Here is a 19,732-nt window from a genome sequence, read left to right on the forward strand (position 1 = left end):
TATGCTGATTTATTAAATCAGTTTCCTGCTGGACAACAAATTGTTTCCCATTTTTTCATGATTAGATATAGTCTGCGATGAACATCTTTGACAATTCTTTAAGCCAAATGCACTTTCTAGGTTTCAAACCTCAAACATCCGCACAGAGAGATGGAACTTAGGATCACTGACCCTGGGGGCTAAGACGGTCCGGTTCGGAGCCGCCCCAACCAGGAAAGCAGCAGCCGGAGTCAGAGGTCCTGGACTGCGGTGTAAATTGCTGCTGTCAGGCACGACCTTGGGGTGAGGGCTTTGCACCCCTCTCTCAACCCTCACAAGTGGAAGCAGGCACAGCAGCCCCACCCTAGAGACGAGGGAATGGTTCTGGGAAGTTTTGAAACGTTGCCTGTGTTTGTGTAGTTCCGAAGTCCACGTTTTTTCCATTACCCAAGGCTGCCACTGCTGGTAGCTGAACAGCTTTATTTAAGGTGCTTATCTCGTGCTAATAGCTACAGATCAGCACTACCACTCACTGTCTTTCACCGCCTGTTGACCCTCTTGCTTTTTGAATGTTTAAGGGTTGACTGGACAAAACACATCTAGAAATGAACACAGCTAGACGACCAAGACGACCTGAGCAATTCCTGATGCCAAACCCATCAGTAAGCACGTTTCCTGATGTTACTATCCCCTGTGGCCAGTCCAGCTCTTTCAAGGCTTAGCAAGGAAGGGCCCAGGACTTACTGGAAGCTCATTTTCATGTCAGCATTAGTGAAAGCAATGTGTTCACTACTAAGCATAATAAGCAAAGTTGCCACTTAGATCGTGTATTTCAGACCAAACAAAATAGAAGTGTTTTTTAAATTGCCTTCTGCTTCCACACACACACTGTATGTTTATTCGTATAGATGGATATAACTTAATCAGGAGTTACTTAAGGCAATTAACCGGTGGACATCACGGTGGGCAAACTCCCCCAGCCAACCCAATCCTTCCTTGTAAATTCAGTTCTGTCAGTGTAAGAAACATCCAAATCTGTAAGAATTCTTATGAGTTTATTTGGGTCAAACTGATGACTGTTGCCTGGAAGCAAAATCTCAATGGATTGAGAAAGTGCTCCAAAAAATAGCAGTTTTACCACTTATTTTATACATTATAATCAAAGGGGAAGATGTAAGGGGGGTTACATGAAATTAATTGTTAATAGATTATGGAGGTGGGAGAAAGCAAAGCAGGGAAACCTTTGGGATTGGATACAAAGTAAAATGAATAGATACATGTTTCTTTTACATAGGTGGGTACAGGACAGTTAAGTCAACAATCAACACGATAACAATAACAATGAGGGAATTTGTGGTCTCTTGCTGTGGTGGTCATGCTTTGGGGTGGGGGGGATTACTTTGTTATTCCAAAGGCCTGTTATCAAGTACGTTATTCTAGAGGCAAAAAGAGACAGGCTCAGTTAAGGTGAAGATTGACCTTTGTGAGAGAAAAAATACCGTCCTAGGACATGACTACCCGCCATGAATCACTTTTAGTTAGCAAGTTTTAATTTCAGACCGTCCTGTGCGGTTACTCTCTCTCTCTCTCTGGGTTTGTAAGGCACCCATGCACGGTTTAGCATGTGGCCCCTTTTTCATCCAGTTCCTAGGGGCAGAAGGCCTCATTTTAGGAAGTTTCCCCCCAAAGCGTGAGATCACCAGCAAGAGTTCCCGGAGCAAACACAGCTCTGCTCAGTTTCAGTGTCCCCGTGGACCACAGCACAGAGTCCTCGGTGAACTGCAGAACCTGGCCCGGTCTCCTGATGCCCCTTCACGCTCTCCGCACTTTGGCACCTTCTCCAGAAAGCACCCTCCACTTTCTGGAACTTCCAGAGTGGAGCCGTCTCCAAGGAGATTTGTTTTCCCGCCAGCAATCACATCTGCCCTGTGGGAGAGCGGAATGTGGGGACGCACACGGACAAACCATACAAGGCTTGCTGCACGCCTGCTCTCTGAGCCCATTTTCTGATCACAGAGTCAAGGTCATAGTCCTACGAGAACGTCTGAAGCACCAGGCCCGGAGTGGCAGTTTACAAGAAACATTCACTAAATGGCCTCCTTCTCTGGACCCCTTGTTAATCCTGTGCCGTCGTAAGAAGCTTCCAAACCTGTAGAGAATTTTTATGAGTTGATTTAAGCCAAACTGACACGTGCCAGGAAGCCAAATCTCTGCGGACTGAGAAAATGCTCCGGAGAAAGGCCGTGCAGCTTGTTTTACATGTTAGAATCAAAGGAGGAGGTGTAAGGAGGTTCCGTGAAATCTACTGATGTAGATTAAGGGGGAGGGAGAAAGCCCAGTGGGGAAAGCTCTGGGACTGGATAAAAGGTAAAACTGAAAGGTGAGCGGGAGAGACCCACACTTCTTCTCCAGGGGTGTGTGTTGGACAATCAACAGTGGTCCTTCACAGCGCGTACAGACGGCCTGCGGGGGAACCAAGGAGCAGGAGGGGCTCTGTGCTCCCTGCTCTGGTGGTGCCCTGCGGGGTCTGAAAAAGGAGATTATTACCCTGACATTCCAAAGGTCTGTTATCATAGATGCAAGAAGACAACAGACAGGCTTGTCCGAGACAAAAATTAACCTTTGTTACGGAAGCCGCGGGCCCAGTATGTGACTGACCTGCCTGAGCCTTGCTACGTTACCTCACGTCCGGCGACGGGGAACCCTGGTGCTAACACTCGCTTTTTCTGTCGTTCGTCTATTTATTTCAGCTGAACGTTTATTTATTTACTCACTTCATACCACTGAGTCAGACTCAGAGGTGTCCTCAGAGCAAGGGCAGTGAGAGAGCAGAGGGCAGGGCTGACCCCCAGAGCCAGGGATTCCTCCCTGACTTGCTTTTGGTCACTGTTGGTCTCTGCGTCTGTAAGGCCGCCATCCAGGCCTCCCCTGAGCGTGTCAGGTGGAGTATGGGGCCCCTTTTTTATCCATACCTGGTATGTGAGGGACAAAGGCCTTGTCTGTAAGACCCTTAGCAGATTATTACCTATGCCTCTACTTTCTACCAAGCAGGCGGAATGTCCAGTTCCCGAGGCGTCAAACGGAAAAGAGCACAGCCCCGTCCTCAAGGAACTCACAATCTAAGCGCCCGGTGCGCTAATCTAAGTGACAGGTCAGATCATCACTGTGTTGTGGGTTTGACAAGTGTTCACATGGTGCTGCAGGACCCCGCAGAGCTCCTAACCCAACATGGGGCGGGGTGGGGGTGTTTCAGGAAAGGCTTTTTAGGGGCGGTAATACCTGATTCCAGTGCTAGTGGGTGTTTGAGAATCCACCTAGCCACTGAAGGGGCAGGGAAGAGCGTTCCCCGGGTAGAGGCAACAGCATCTGAAGCAGAGGGCTTAGGGCCCGCCGTCCTGGCAGTCTAGGACTGGGCAGGCGGAGCTGGGTGGGAGTGGTAAGAAACAGGACTGGGCAAGGAGGCAGGGGGCCAGGGATTGAGATTTTTACCCAGAGGGCAATGGGGAGCCATGAGTCCGTCAACAGACATCTAGAGGGAGGTTGGAAAGGTGGCAGGAGGTGTGCCGTTGCCCGTGGGGTGCAGCTACCAGCTTCAGCAAATAAAGGTGAGGACGCCCATGTTGACATAAGAAACACCCAGCTCTGCAGAGAACTTTTGTGACAGTCTATTGGAGCCAAACTGACAAATATGCTGAGGAAAGAGATAGATCTCAAGTGCTCCAGAGGATAAGTTCGCAGCTGCTTTTATGCATTTAAAATTGCTGGGGGGGAGACTGGAGAGAGCCAGGTAGGGACTGGGGTTGGATTGCAGGATAGTTAACAAAATTATGCTCTCTTGAAGGCTCATACACACTCTGATGGGTATGGTATTCTGGTATGTCAAAGGTGTGTTACCCTTCCCACCAGAACAACAGGCAAGCTGGCTCACAACCCTTCGCTGAAGCACTGACAGGCCTGCGTCAGGACTACCCACCGTGACCTGCCCCGTTAGGAATTTAGGATTAGATCACCCTATGAGGTTACTTTCCTTTTTCCCTTTTTACGTCCACAGCCAGTTAAATTTGAACTTCAAAGAAATAATTTTCCGTATAAGACTGTTCCATTGTCCCACACAACACAACTGGGTGTCTTGTATTTCCCTGGCAACACTGATCCGGGTTTGGGGGAATGAAAGGAATCGGGCTGATGTTTATTTTAGGGATGGAGTAGCCAAAGTTTAGTGATTAATGAGAGGAGGTGGAGAGATTGAAAGGGTGGGCCCCTGGAATGGTTCCCCAGAGCCCAGGTGGAACTAGAGGGAGTGGGTGAGAAAGCCTAACCAGACTGATGGATCCAGAGTGATTTCCTGGGAGCCAGGCCTGAGGCAGCCCAGCCCCAGGGCCCTGCTAATCTCTCTACAAGTCCCTCCTGCAGAGGGCCTGATTACTCGTGGTTACTCCACCCAAGAGAGGTGTTTTCATGTATCACTGACAGTTCTCAAAGAAGTTGCCTTTTTCCCAAGCACTTTGTATTTACTGAATTGAGGCATTTAACCCAGCCTGGGGTAAATATGGCTCTTTCTCCCGCTAGAGGGCAAGGACAAAGTCCCATTCATCTCCAGGCCTCAGCACAGCCCTGCTCCATCATCTGCTGAACTGAGAGAGCTCTTTTTTTTTCTTTAAAGATTTTATTTATTTATTTTCAGAGAGGGGAGAAGGGAGGGAGAAAGAGAGGGAGAGAAACTTTGGTCACGACTTGCACGCCCCTACGAATAGGGCATTAGGGCTTTCCCCCCTAAAAATTAGCTTTATTATCCAACAACATTAGTTAGCACGTTCATAAACAGAGAGAGTAGAAAGAATGGTGGAATGGGATGTTCCCAGGAGTGAGGACTTGTCATAGCTTTTCCGCTGAATGGTCACTGAAAGGTTTTCTTAGGCTCCGCCGAAGAAGAAATGCCAATCAGCCACAAAATTAGGCAGTACAGAGCTTTACTGGGGTTTGCGCACCCGGGTGAGGTTCCCCAGTCTGCAGAGCGGGGCCAGGGAAGCCGGGCGCAGGCAGAGAATAAGGCGGGGTTGTATGCACCAAATTCTGGTTGGCTGTCTCCGTGGGGGCTAGGGATTGGTCTCCTTGAACAAAGCCGCAGTCCATCATTGGTGGTTCCCTGGTTTGATGTCAGCCGTCTGTTCTGGGTTGTAGTTCGGCTGCCATTTTGTCCTACCCCGCCCATCCTGACAGTCACTAGGCCTGGGGCCCATCTCTGTGTAGTCGTGTGCTCCATGATGATGTTCTGGTCAAGGATGGACCACATGTACGCTGGGCCCGTAAGATTAAAATGGGGCTAAAAGCTTCCCATTGCCTAGTGACGGCGTAGCTGCCGAACGCTCACGTGTCCGTGGTGATGCTGGTGTGAGCAAGCCTGTTGCGCTGCCAGTTGTATGGACGCGTAGCACGTACACTTCTGCACGGTACATAATACTTGATAACGATAGTAAATGGCTTATGTTCCTGGTTTATATATTTACCATACTGTTTATCGTCATTTTAGAGGGTTCTGGAAAACAGTATGTGGTGTGACTCTGGCAGCCGCGCCCATCTCCTGCTTACTCATTTTCTCTTGCGTGTGATTTAATCACAGTAACGTGCTGTACAGGTTTGTAGCCTGGGAGCACTGGCTGTACCTACCATGCAGCCTAGGTGTGTGGTAGGCTACACCATCTGGATACACTAAGTGCGCTCTGTGGGGTTCTCACAGTGACAAAAGCACCCCGCACGCTTCTCAGAGCGTAGCCTGTCTTTAGGCGGGTACATGACTGTAAATGAGTCTAACCGGGCTGCTCTTTCCTTTCTCCTGTGACTTTTGAAGACTTAGATGAAATCATCTCTTTTCATCCGAAGGAGTTGAAAATGGTATGAGGGATGCTAGGGACTCTACCAGGCCTGAGAAACCTGGACGCTGGCTGGGCAGGAGCTCCTCCTACCTGAGAGACAGTGCTGCCCTCTGAGGAAGGCTGGGCTGGGAGCCAGCCTGCCGCCGGGGGCTCAGGGTGATGCCTTCCCATCTCCCCTGACCATCAGAATCACCCAAAGGGCGTTTGAAAGCAATCACCTGGGGATTCTTGTTTCTAGACCTCTGTACTGGAATCCTCAGGGGAGGTGAACACACATGCCCCCAGGGGAATTTGGTTATCAGCCCCCTTGGGTGCTCTGGAGACCTGGATTCTGTTGAAATCGCTTTAGTGACTGTGGGCCTTTGGGATTATTACTTACCTTCCCTGAGTCTTGGTAGCTTTATCTGTCAGAGGGAAGGTAACAATATGGGGGGGGTGAGGATTAGAATCAGCAGTTTTCAAGTGCTTGGGACACAGCAAAAACTGTCCGTTGTTGTCATTGTTGGTGAGGTAGAAGCCTGGTGATTCAGGGATTTAGCACAGCCTCAGTTTGGCCAGTGGTGCTATTGTATTTGGAGGACTAAACAGGACCTGGGTAGATGAGTTTACTGCAGCTCGGGGGCCAGGTTCCAGCCATGTGCCCTCCTCACACCCTGCCCGCTGCCACCATGGGCCTTGGCCTCCTAGGTCATCTCCACCTGCTGGGGGATTCCCCCTGGGCAAGAAGCCCTTCCTCATAATTCGCTTGCATTTTTCCGAACCACTCCACTCTCCAAAAAAAAAGCCAGCGTCCATTTCCTCTTATCTTATTCCCAGCCCAAGATAATAGCCACCGTAGAACCTCTCCTCACCAGTAACTGCACCCCTTCCAAAATCTCAGCTTCAAGCCCCGTTCTCCCTGACTGCCATCTATCCCTCGCTATGACCCTGGTTCCAGCAGCTCCACGTTGGTCCACATCAGGACTGACGACCTGTGCGTCTTACCTCCTCTTCCTCTTCCTTGTCCCTCACTTCCGTCCTTAGCCAGCTTAGATCCATCATTACAATCACTCCTCACTCCTTTGCCCCTCTCCACCTGCAGCACTCAGCAGGCAAAACCTCAGCTCTGCACCACACAGCTGAAAGGGAGGAGTAAAACGTGCAAGGTACTGACTGATCTCACTTTCAGCTCATGAAGACAGGTTTTCCTCATACGTTCTATTAACATTTCCGTCCTAGGTAATTACTCCCCCCGTTTTCCAATCTCATCAGAACTCCAGCCCCTTCTCTGCAGCCTCCCTCTCAGCCTTGACCTTGCTTCTCTGTCACCGAGCAAGGAAAAGCAATCAGAGAACTGCCACCTGTTTCTCTACTTGGCTACCCAATGGGAGACTGCTTCTCAAACTTTAACTGTCCAAAGAAGTCACATGGGGATCTTGTTAAAATGCACATTCTGCTTTTTAATGCAGAATTAAAAAGCAGAATTCAGGTGGGGTGGGGCTGAGAGTCTGCATTGCTTACAAGGCCCAAGTAATGCTGCTGCTGCAGCTGCTGCTGCGTGGACCAAACTCTGAGTAGTAAAGTCAAAGTCATCTCAACCTCAATATGTGCAACACTTAACCTCGAATCCACATCACCACCCTCACCCTAGTCTGAATGAGGGTCCTAGCATATTCCTCCATCTCCATTAAGGATGCAAATGCACAGATGGGCAGGAAGGAGGGATATCAGAAGAACCTCCAGCCCTGTGAGTGCTTTCCAACTGAAATATGATGTGACACATGTTTCCCTCCTTTTCTCTGGCCAGAATCTTGAAAGAACACAAGGGAAAACCCCCAAAAGATTCGTTATACTTGATAACGTTGTCAAGAAATGTCTGTGAGTCACATAAGTCATTTCAGTTTTCAAGTAGCCACATTTAAAAGGTAAAAAGGGGCCCTGGCTGGTGTAGCTCAGTGGGTTGAGCTCGGGCTTGTGAACCACAGGGTCACTGGTTTGATTCTCAGTCAGGGCACAAGCCAGGGTTGTGGGCCAGATCCCCAGGAGAGGGTGCAGGAGAGGCAACCACACACTGATGTTTCTCTCCCTCTATTTCTCCTCCCCTTCCCCTCTCTCTAAAAATAATAAAATCTTTAAAAAAGTAAAGAGGAACAGGTGAAAATAACTTTAATAATATATTTATTCAATCCAACATATTTTAAAATATTATAACTTTAACATTTAATTAGTACAAAAATTGTTAACAGAATTTTTTTCATGCTAGGTCTTTAAAATGTGCTATGTGAGTTACATTTACAGCACATCACGATCTGGATGTTAGGTTTTCATCAGAAATATTGAATATTTATAGTTATTTAAATTTTTTTGTACTTCATTTTATTTGATATTTAGATTTTATAAAATGTGCAGTTGAAAAAGTAGATTCACATTCCCATGTTCTGTATGTGAATCAAACATATTTCAGTTATTTTCCAGTAACTGAAACAAATTTTTTTAGTTTTAGAATATTTTAAAATTATATTTTATTGATTATACTATTACAGTTGTCCTGACTTTTCCCCCTTTTCCCCCTCCACCCAGCACCCCCCACTCCCTCAGGCAGTCCCCACACCATTGTTCACGTCCATGGGTCAAGCTAATAAATTCTTTGGCTACTCCATTTCCTACACTGTACTTTACATCCCCACGGCTATTCTGTAACTACCTACTTGTGCTTCTTAATCCCCTCACCTCGTTACCCATTCCCCCACACCCTCTTGCCATCTGGCAACCATCAAAATGCTCTCCATATCCATGATTCTGTCTCTGTTCTTGTTTGCTTAGTTTGTTTTTTAGATTCAGTTGTTAGATAGGTATGTATTTTTGCCATTTTATTGTTCATAGTCTTGATCTTCTTTTTCTTAAATAAGTTCCTTTAACATTTCATATAATAGTGGTTTGGTGATGATAAACTTTTTTTTTCTCGTCTGGGAAGTTCTTTATCTGCCCTTTGATTCTAAATGATAGCTTTGCTGGGTAGAGCAGTCTTGGCTGTAGGTCCTGGCTTTTCATAACTCGGAATGTTTCTTGCCACTCCCTTCTAGCCTGCAAAGTTTCTTTTGAGAAATCAGCTGACAGTCTTACGGGAACTCCCCTGTAGATAACTAACTTCTTTTCTTTAAACAAGTTTCAATTTTTGTATTTAAATGTAAATGAATTAAAATTAAATAATTTTAAAATTCAATTTCTCAGTCGTACTAGCTATATTGCAAGTATTAATCAATAACCAAGTATGGCTAGTGGCTACCATATTGGACAATACAGACCAGTAGCAGTTCTGCCGTAGTCATCAATTCAGGGAAGAATATAGGGATCAGAGTCTATGTCATAATTCATCTCGGACTCACCCCCCAGATGCCTGCCGCCCTAGGGCCTGCGCTCAGTACTTTTTACTGAAATGAATTTATTCCCAAATTAAAAATTATTTCAATGACGACCCAATCAGTTCCCAAACATGACCACTAGAGGGCAGGATGTGGCTATCATGGCTTGGCAAGAAAAGGGGGAACCCTAACCATACTCCAGACAGGTGGAAGGGAAGATCTTTCAGTGCAGCGTTTTTCATACCGCCGGACATGACCCGTTAGTGAAATCAACTAAGTGGGCCGTAGGAACATTTATAGAAATAGACTAGGGAAAAATCAGATTATAAGCAGTACAGCCAGCCCCTCTGCAGCCTCAGTTTCCAAAGCATTAGGGGATTCTACCAACTGCAGTTTGAAAATATACAGAAACAAAAATGTTACACTGTTGCTGGTATATATACTGTGTGCAGACTTTTTTCTTGTCATTGTTCTCTAAACAACACAGTATAACAACTACTCACATAGCACTTACATTGTATTAGGTATCATAAATGATCTAGAGATAATTAAAGTGCGTGGAAGGATTGGGTAGGTTATGTGCAAATACCACCCCATTTTATGTAAGGGACGTGAGCCTCTGCACACCTGGGCATTCCAGGGGGATCCTGGAACCAATTCCCCATGGATACCAAAGAATTCCTGCATTGTTATTTTGTGTGACTTTGTTTTAGTTTTATTTATATATGTATTTGGTGTGGGTCTGGATGTAAAATGCCTTTCTCATTGTGAATCATGGTGAAAAGATTTGAAAGCCATCCTAACCTTCCTTATCTACAGATAAAGAACCCTAGCCCACCAGTCGATCATTGTCGAAGCTAGGAAATGTGTACATGAGGCACACTTCACTATTTTCTTCTCTTGGTTTAGGCGTTTTAAATTCTCCACAAGAAACACTTCATTTAAAAAGAAGCTGAGCTCAGAGCACTAAAGTGCTAGGCTCATGGGCTCACAGGAGAGGCAAAGCCAGGGCTCAAGCCCAATCACTTCTTACTAATTCAGCAAGTATTTTTTACAATTATTTGTTTATTTTTAGAGAGAGGGGAGAGAAGGAGAAAGAGAGGGAGAGAAACATCCACTGGTTGCCTCTTGCACACAGCCAGCTGGGGACCTGGCCTGCAACCCAGGCATGTGCCCTGACTGGGAATTGAACCAACAACGTTTTGTTTCATAGGCTGATGCTCAATCCACTGAACTACATTAGGGCTCAGCAAGTATTTCTGAGGTGCCAACTCAACAATGTGCTGGGCACTGTACTAAGCAGTGGGGAGACAGGAGTGAATGAAATAAATACAGCTCCTGCCCTCTTGGAGCTTGCAGTACAGGGTGGGGGAGCAGATACTAATGCAGGCATGTTGCCACCATTTTCCACTGAAGGAACGTGCTACGTGAAGATGGTGGAGGCAGCCAGGAAGATAAAAGAGCTTGGGGTGTTCTGGAAACTTCAAGGAGATCCGTGTGGCTGGGTACTGGAACGAGTGAATGTGGGGGAGTGGCCTCAAGAGGAGACTGGGGAGGTGGGCAGGGACCAGATTGGCAGGACTTCTGGGGGTCATTAAAGATTTTGGATGTTGTCCTATAGGGAAGCCATTGAATGGTTTTGAGCAGCAGCAGGACATGATTTGGGTCATATTTTAGGAAAACCCCCAGCTCTGAGTGGAGGATGGGCTGGTGGGGGCTGGAGCATGAGAGCAGGGAGGGCATTTCCCGGTGGTCTCAGTTACCAGGTAAAAGGTGATGGCCACCCTCTACCTCTGAAGGGTCAGTCGGCCCTGCCCATAGCCACCCAAACCCACATATCTATCTTCTCTAGCCTCGTTTGCTGGCTATCTTCCGTTTGCCCCATGTCCATCTCCATCCTTCTCCGCTGTGCTCGGAGCTGGCCAGTGCGGACACGACAGTGGGCTCTTCGTCATCCAGCTTCAGTTGGGTTGGGCCCTGGGAAGAGCTCCTCAGGAGACGGGAGGAGGCAAGGAGCCGTGGGGTTCAGGGTACTTGTTCTTCGCCATCCCTGGAGGGTCACCAAAGACTGCCTCACCCCTCAACCTAAGGCAACAGCCTGAGTCAGGGGCCCTGGCCACACAGCTCCACCGTTCCAGGTTTTGTAACTGCTCCCTCCCTTCACCTGTCAGGCCTAGAGGTGCTGACAGAGCCCCCACGTCACTAGCCCTGGGGAACTGCACTGCTCCTGGAGTTTCCTATACCCTGCCCAAGCCTTGCAGGATAGTCAGCCCTTGCATAAAGCTATCTCCCAGTTACCAGTGTGAGCTGCTATCGGTTTCCTGGCAGACTCCCTACTCTGCTGGCAACACAGTATCAGCCCAAAGAGCCCGGACTTTGGGGTCAGATAAAACCAGGACCGAATTCTGGCTCTGTCGCTTGTTAGCCCTGGATAGGGAACATCAGTTAGCCTCTCTGAGCCTCAGTCGTTCATCTTTGACCTGAGGACAGCATCGCCTTCCTCCCAGAGCTGTCAGGATGATGAAACCAGACTGGCCAGGGCGTGGTGCAGGCCTGGGGCACAGCAGACCGCCGTGCATGCTGTTCTGCTCTTCCTTCCCCTCAACCCAGCAAACACTTGTTACCGGGCATGGGTCAAGCAGGGAGCCAGGCACTGGGGTGGGCAGACCAAGAAGCACAAGCCGCTGTTTCTGCCTGCAGGGAAGCCACAGTCCTGTAAAGGAGATAGAGTCCGCCCACCCCCTAGTTTCCTCCATCATTCACAGTAGAACGGAGTGAGGGTTACTTTCCAAACCATTTATTTCTTTTTGATGACTAAGTGACAGACATTTTTCCAGGGGCTGGAGACGGAGTAGTGACCAGCATTGCAAGAGCTGTGACGATCAAAAAGGGCTTGAAAGAGGAGGTTGAACTTATTATTTTTAGCTTTAAAGGAGCTGTACTGAAAGGTAGGGCAGGTTAACCTCCCTGGAGACTGAACTCACCGCCTCCCTCCCTCCCCTGGGAGAGCCTGCAGAATTCCCTGGACTGAGACTCCACGCCTTAATGAGTTACAGCCACTCCTGGGAGTGATTTAGAGCACCTCAGGGGGGCTGGGGCAGCAGGTACCTTGAGAAATATGCCTTCAATGATTTTCCCACGTGTGGCAGGGCAGGCATGGTGGGACAGGGACCCCAGGGCAGTGACCAGTGCGGGCTGACCGAAAGGGGGGCACGTGACGGAAGTGAGAGCGCAGAACACTGGAAAAGTGGGCTGTGACCGCAGCGCTAAATTGAGCAACAAGAAGCGAGTTGCATGGGCGCTGGCTCTGAGCAGGGGCAGATGTGATTCAATCCCGGGCTTTCAGAGGCTCTTACAACTGTGTGATGAGGTGGACGGGGGGCTGGAGGTGCCTGTGATGGACTGGGGATTAGGGCTCGAGGACCCAACTTTGGGTGATGGCACTGGCAAGAGAAGGATCACACCCTCGGCAGAAACCGTCTGAGCGCCCACAAGGACCAGAGGAATGACACGACGGCACTAACACCGACGCACATTCAATAACCATGCTGAATTGGGCGCTGCGTCCTTTACTCCAGTAATCACGGTTAACCCTCAAAATAGCCTCGTGCAGACCATCAGTCCCTGTTGCAGAGAGCCTGGGACTCTCCCACACCTGCCCCACCGCTGGAGAAGACCAGGACGAGAATGGGCATTTCGATTTGGAACTCAAGAGGGAAGTTAGGGTGGACATTAATAGCTAAAGCCAAGGCGAGCGGTGGATGTAGACTAAGAGGAAAGGCCGAGTTGTGAACTCTGGGGGCCTGGGCACGCGGCTGACTCAGAAGCAGGGGAAGCTTGTAAGGGACATGAGAAGGGAACCAGAACAGACTGTGACAGGGGAGGCGGAGAAAGAGGAAGGCTCTGCCCAGAGGGCCAGTGACAAGGACTGAACAGTGACAGGTGGGCTTGAGGTTCAAGGCATGGGAGCCAAGTTAGGATGAAATGGTGGGCGCAGAGGCTCAGGTAGGTGGCCTGAACTGGATGGGAAGGGAGGAGAAATAGAGACAGCCAGGAGGAATACTTTCAGAGTTTTATAAAATTATACTTTTTATTAAAATAGTAATACATTTTTTATTATAGAAGGTCAGAAAATATTTTTAAGTGTAAAAAAAAAAAAAGTGATGCCCCAGAAGCCCATCACTCAAAGGTCACTTAAAATTTTTTTCCATGCATTTTTATTTTAGCAATCATGTCAATTATACAAAATTTATACAGTTTTGAATCCTGTTTTTCCCCTCACTTTATGTTAAAGTGTAAAATTTACCTAAGCACTAGCTTGAGTGTTTTTGGCTGCAAGTATCAAAAAAAAAAAAAAATCAACAACTAAAAGTGGCCTAAACAAAAAGGACAATTTTTAAAATGATTTTATTTATTTATTTTTAGAGAGAGGGGAAGGGATGGAGAAGGAGACAGAGAGAAACATCAATCAGTTACCTCTTGTATGTGCCCTGACCAGGGACTGAACCTCAACCCAGGCATGTGCCCTGACCAGGAATCGAAATGGCGGCCTTCCACTTTGCGGGATGATGCCCAACCAACTGCGCCACACCGCTCAGGGCAATAAAAGTAATTTTTATCTGAGGTAATGAGAAATCCAGGGACTGGGTAACCCAGGCTGGTTAGTTCAGGGGCTCAGTTGTGTCTTCAGGGCCATTGATTCTGTGCCATTTTTGCTCTGCCTTCTTCAGTGTACTGGAATACCCTCTTAAATATCTTTTTAGAGAGGGAGAGGAAGTGAGAGAGGACATCGACTTGCCGTTCCACTTATTTACGCATTCATTGGTTGCTTGTTGTGTGTGCCCTGACCCGGGGACCAAACCCGCCACCCTGGCGTATTGGAACGATGCTCAGACTAACTGCACTGCCTAGCCGGGGCTTGGATGTCTTCTCAAACTGCTCCCTCTCAGACCCCAAAACGGCATCACAGGCAGGTGACAGCATCCTGGAGCAAGAAAAGAACACCGTTCTATTATGTCCCTTTTCAGCAGCTGGGAAAACCTCCCAAGAAGGCCTCCAGCCTGTTTCACTCCTCATCCCTCAGCTGCGCAACCTGGAGTTAATTGTCTTGATTTCTCGGAGCCTTAATGTTCTCATCTGTGCAATGGGAATTATAACCATGTTTGCTTCTCAGGGCTCTTGGGAGAGATGAACTTAACCTGTGTAAAGCACTTAGAGCTGTGCCTGGCACATGATTTGTTGGATATAAATATCAGTATTTGCTCTTATGATCTGGTGGCAAGAATTGGGTCACATTCCTCAGGCAAGGAGTGTAGCAGCTGGCTGGGAACATCAGGACCACCCACCGGGGCTGCAGTGGGTCTCACCTGGAAACTATTGCAGTTTGTAGGACAGCTAGCAAAGTGGGGGTCATCAAGGAAAAAAGGGGAGTGGAGAATGTAATAAACCAGCAGGACCTACCACACTTGTATTAAAAAAATACCCCCCCCAAAAAACCCCATTTTCTGGCCCGGGGCCACACACTGCATGGGGTTCCAGTTATGCACAGAGGTTCGCGGAAGCTAGCTCTTCCCTGCCTGACCTGTGGGCTGTGTGCACAGTCTCGCCATCGTGCACATTTCACATGATATCTCCTAGGGCTGATTCTGTGGGGAGATCTGTAGAAGAGAATTCATGAGTCAAAGGATGAATATTTTTAAGGTCTTGATGCATATTGGAAATTGCATCAAGAGAATTGTACCAATGGTACCGCCGCAAGCTATGTGTAATACCCATCTCCCCATATTCTTAAAAACCTCCAGGATTTTATTAGTTTTTAATTTTTGCTGGTTTGGTAAAGTAAATATCTCATTGTTTAGCTTGCATTTTCTTGATTCTTTTAAGGCATGATATTTTTTCCATATATGAGCCATTTATGTATATGCCCTTACTAATTTGGGTCTTTGTGTTTTCTCATTTAAGGCCCTTTTATTTTTTATTAAGATTTTATTTATTTATTATCAGAGAGAGGGAAAGGGAGGGAGAAAGAGAGGGAGAGAAACATCAATGTGTGAGAGACACATGGATTGGCTGCCTCTCACAGGCCCCCCACAGGGGACCTGGATGGGAAACCCGGGCATGTGCCCTGACTGGGAATCAAACTGGTGACTCGATCTGCTGAGCCACACCAGCCAAGGCTAAGGTCTTTTTATATTAAGTAGATTCACTCTTTCACAAATTTGAGGCAAATATTTTCCACAATTTTTTTTTTGCTTTTCCATGTGTGTGCATGTTTTAACAATAGAACTGAGGTCCCCAACCCCCGGGCCACAGTTGGTACCAGACTGTGGCATGTTAGGAACTGGTCTTGGGGGACACTGGCCTGAGCTCAGCCTCCTGCTGCCCCATCACCCCCAACCCCAGTCTGTGGAAAAACATCCCTGGTGCCAAAAAGGTTGGGGACCGCTGATATAGGTTTAAATTTTTTTTGAGTAGTTGAAAGAGTAATTCCTTTTTAGGTCTGTTGCCTGTTGTCTGAGTTTAAGAGTAATATGTGCCTATTAAAGAATATTAGAAAAACACTTTTATTGATTTTAGCCTGAGAAAGTCTTCCACTGTCAGAGGGCGGACATGTATTAATTTCCCTCTGACATCGTAAGGTTTAACTGTGTGCCCTTAGCACTTGGGTTCACCTGGAACTTACTCAGATGCGCTCTGTGAGGTACAGGCCCAGTTTGCTCTTCTCCAGACACCAAGTCAGCTATCCAATCACATGTCTTTCCACCACCACTAATAACCAACCTGACTGCTTCCCACTGTCTTCGTCGGCTATTGTTGCAATAGCACTGTGTTACAAGCAAAACCCAAACTGGGACGCATACAGCAATAAGCATGTATGTCTCTCTCGTGCCTCTGGGGGGTAGGCTGGGTTTCCACTGATCCAGGCTGGGCTCTGCTGGGTTGGGCTGGCTTCTAAGCCGTGGGTGGGGACCAGCCAGCTCCCTGTGTCTTTCATCCTCCCTAGACTAGCAGCTAGGCGAAGGATGTTCTCATGGTGAGAGGCATAGGTGCAGAGGCCATAAACCACAGTAACATATTTGAGACTTCTGCTTGTATCATGAATGCTAGCGTTCCATTGGCCAAAGCCAAGTTATGAAACCAAGCCCACCCCAGTGGCTCGGGGAAATTTCTTTCACCTTCATGGAAATGGTGCATAGTCACATGGTAGAGGGTATATTTACAGGGACAGACAGACTTGAGAGCTGAAATACAATCTACCACACCCAGGGAGGCAGACTTTTAGGAAACTAGGTTATGTTGAGATAAAGGCAGAACAGAATCTATAAAGGGACTCAAGGTCAAGGGAAGTTTTTAAGACCAGGAGATACTCCCTCTCTGCTCATATGATGAGGAAAAGTGGCTGCCAGGAGAAACACTACCTGAAGATATGAACAAGAGAGGCTAATGGTACTTCCTCTAAAAATTCCAAGTAGCAAAGTTTATAGAGGGGTAGGCAGGCACCGACATTATTTCCTCTAAGAAGGATATTGGCTGAAGAGGAGCTGGGCCTGAGGTTTCCAAAAACAACCGTGGACCATGGGAGTAGACCTCAGCCATATAAAAGCACTGCCCAGCACCGGTGTGGAGGGTCGCAGGAAGGCCTGATTTGTAGAGGCCCTGATTCACAGGGGACAGTCACTTCCTGCAGCCTGGCCGTGAGGTTGGAGCAGAAACGGTGGGTTGTTGATTGGCACAGGCAGGTTTGGAGGTGGGTAGGCTACAGTTGGAGGGATGGGGAGCGAGGAAGCTGACAGCTGGTGAGGGTTCAAGAGATGAAGCCAGGTCCCCGTGGAGAGGGAAGCCATGCAGGCTGCAGGGGCTGAAGGGCTGGGAAGAAACAAGTGGTGTGGGGGCTAGAGGTGCAGGCGTGCCTGTGGTGGGGGTGAAGGGGTCAGGGAGAGGGACACTGGAGTGTAGGATCTCAGAGATAGAAAGTTCCAGGGAAATCCAGGGTGTGGCCACATGAGTAGGCTGTTGAACAGCATTGGGAAGGCCTTGGTATTGAGCCCAGGAACTGAGGCCAAGGCAAAATGAAGATTCCTGGGCCCCGGCCAGACCTACTGAGTTGGACTCTGGGAGAGGGGCCCCGTATCTCGCGCTGTAGCAGCTCCCTGTGTGGTTCCTAGGTTCCTCAAAGTTGAGAACCACTGAGCTAAAACGTTGAAGGAGCTGTGCTTGCTGGGATTACTTGATGGCAGGAAGTGGGTAGGAAGACTAAAAATGGTGTCTAGCTCCGCAGAGCCTGGACTGGGTCCATGGCTGGACTGAGGTCGAGGGGTGGAGAGAAGCTTGCAAATGAGGCAGGAAGAGCCATGATCTTGACCTGGGACAGCACCTGACAAAGGCAGGACACTGAAGGTGCGAAAAGGCAGAGGATGTCAAGGGCATTTACTCCTGAGCAAACCAGGCTTTGGGGTGTGCAGCATAGCGGCTCAGAGGGAAGCCCACCGGGAGACGGCGAGCTCAGGGTGGGGGCAGCAGGTGAGGGGATGGGCAGATGTGAGCAGGGCCGGGCTGAGCAGGAGGCCCAGCCGCCGCTTCTGCACTTGGCTAACTTTTCTAAACTGAACTTCTCCACCCTGGTCCAACACGATGTCTCTTGTCTCCAATATTCAAATAATTCCAATCATCTCATGTCCTTCATGACTGTGTCATTGTCATTGTCGTTGTCGTCGTCATCAGCATCATCATCACTGCGGTTTTCTGAATGCCTGCCAAGCACCAGGCATGAGGCTTGAGTTATGATGCAAAGATGAAGGCAGGCTCGGGATCCTAAGGGGAGCTTCCAGGCCATTTGGGAAGGCAGGATTCAGACACCAGGGACCAATATGGCAAGTGGACAAGGAGCAGGCAGGCTCAAGAATCCCCACCCCAGGAACCTGGAAGGAAGCTTGCTCTCTGTGAGTTAAGCTCTAATACCACCACATCACAGGCCAGAAATGCAGGATTGCATACCTGACCCAGAGTATTAATGGGTCTCTCCCTAGGAGAGTCACAGAAGCAAACCTTAGCCTTGGCAGTACCCCCAAGCCACTCACGGGACGAGGACACGGGCAAAGACCTGGAGTGTAGGGGTCTCCGACATGGCCCTCCTACACCCTTCCCCAATGTTATGAAATGTGGGCAGCCACCAGGCCTGTTCTGAATCCCTGTGCACAAGGCACCATACTGAGTCAAAGAACTGGGGGGAAAGTGTTTCAAGTGGAGGGAGCATGAGCAAAGGCCCCGAGGTAGGAATGGGCTTGGCCAGTTGAGGAGTAATGTGACTGGTTTGTGGTGACAAAGGGAAGAATGGAATCTAATGATGTGGAAGAGATGGACTTGGTCCCATCAGGCAGGGGCCTTGGAGTGTTTGTATTTAGTATCTGTCTGGCATCACACCAGGCACTGGAGATTCGAAGAGGAAAAGCATTAAATCATAGCTCCTACTCTTTTTTTTTTAATTTATTTTTAAAGAGAGGGGAAGGGAGTGAGAAAGAGAGGGAGAGAAACATCGATGTGTGAGAGATACATCAATCAGTTGCCTCTCGCATGCCCCCAGCTGGGCACCTGGCTCTGCAACACAGGCATGTTCCCTGACTGGGAATTGAACTCGTGACCTTTCAGCTCTCAGGCTGGCACTCGGTCTACTGAGCCACACCAGCCAAGGCTCGTGGTCCCTATTCTTAATGAAGATGATAAAATCTCCAAAACTCTGGACTCTGAGATAAACATGTAAACAAAAAAACAGATACAGCATGGGGTGTTGCATGAATGATAGAAGCACTATACTGCATGTACAAGTCCTAGACTTGGCACAAGGGCGGGGCATGCTTGCAGGGTGTCCGACCTTTTGGCACCTCTGGGCCACACTGGGAGAAGAGTTGTCGGGCCACACATTAAATACATAAATGCTAATGAAAACTGATGAGCAAAAAAAAAAAGGTTTAAAGTAAATTTACGATTTTGTGCTGGGCCATGTTCATAGCCATCCTGGGCTGCACGCAGCCTGCGCGCCAAGAGTTGGGCGTCCCTGCTGAAGCCCGAGCTGGGGTGGGAATTTCAGAGAAAAGCTTTCTTGAAGAGAGCACACCTGACCTGAGTTTTGGGGAATGAAGAAGGAACAGTACTCCAGGCAGAAGGCACAGCATGTGCAAAGTCAGGAGGGTGTGAAATGATGTGATGGGTTCAAGCAAAGTACAAATCTTTAGGTGTTAACGAGGTGCAGAGTGCAGGAGGGAGTGAACATAGAGGCACCGGTCTGGCAGGCACGGGAATCCGCACGGGAGAGAGGTAACACAAAGGCAGACTTGCAGCAGATGTCGTGAGTCTGTCAGAGCAGTCCAGGCGAGGGGAGGACTGGATTCCTGAGCCTGCAGGAGTGCCCTAAAACATCCACCGGCGCCCCTTAGCCCCAGCCCCGTCCCAGCTGCAAGTGTTTTATAAAATGGGTCTTAGATTGTTATCTATAATCTTGTTAATGTGTGTGTGGCTTGAGATGAGAATTCAATCTGTCTGAAT

Source organism: Desmodus rotundus, chromosome 2, assembly GCF_022682495.2.
Source record: "Desmodus rotundus isolate HL8 chromosome 2, HLdesRot8A.1, whole genome shotgun sequence".
NCBI lineage: Eukaryota > Metazoa > Chordata > Mammalia > Chiroptera > Phyllostomidae > Desmodus > Desmodus rotundus.